Raw genomic sequence first — 381 nt, 5'->3', positions numbered from 1 at the left:
GCGGGCGGGGGAACCTCAGATACCTAAACGTTTCCATCGGAACAGTTACATAAAGTTACCGCGCCCGTTACGTAACCGTTTCGCCACCACGCGGTGCTGCCCGTAAACTAAGCAGAACACAAGTAAAATTCACAAGCTGTGTCCCCCAGGGCTCAGTTCTGGGGCCAGTTCCGTTTAGTATCTCCATCAATGACCTGGATGAGGGGATCGAGAGTGCCCTCAGTGAGCCTGAGGATGGCACCGAACTGGGCGGGAGTGTCGATCTGCTCGAGGGGAGGAGGGTTCTGCAGAGGGACCTGGACAGGCTGGATCCATGGGCCGAGGCCAACTGCATGAGGTTTAACAAGGCCAAGTGCCGGGTCCTGCACTTGGGTCACAATA

This window comes from Egretta garzetta, unplaced genomic scaffold, assembly GCF_000687185.1.
Source record: "Egretta garzetta isolate BGI_Z169 unplaced genomic scaffold, ASM68718v1 scaffold340, whole genome shotgun sequence".
Classification (NCBI taxonomy): Eukaryota; Metazoa; Chordata; class Aves; order Pelecaniformes; family Ardeidae; genus Egretta; species Egretta garzetta.
This window is presented reverse-complemented; position numbering follows the sequence as displayed.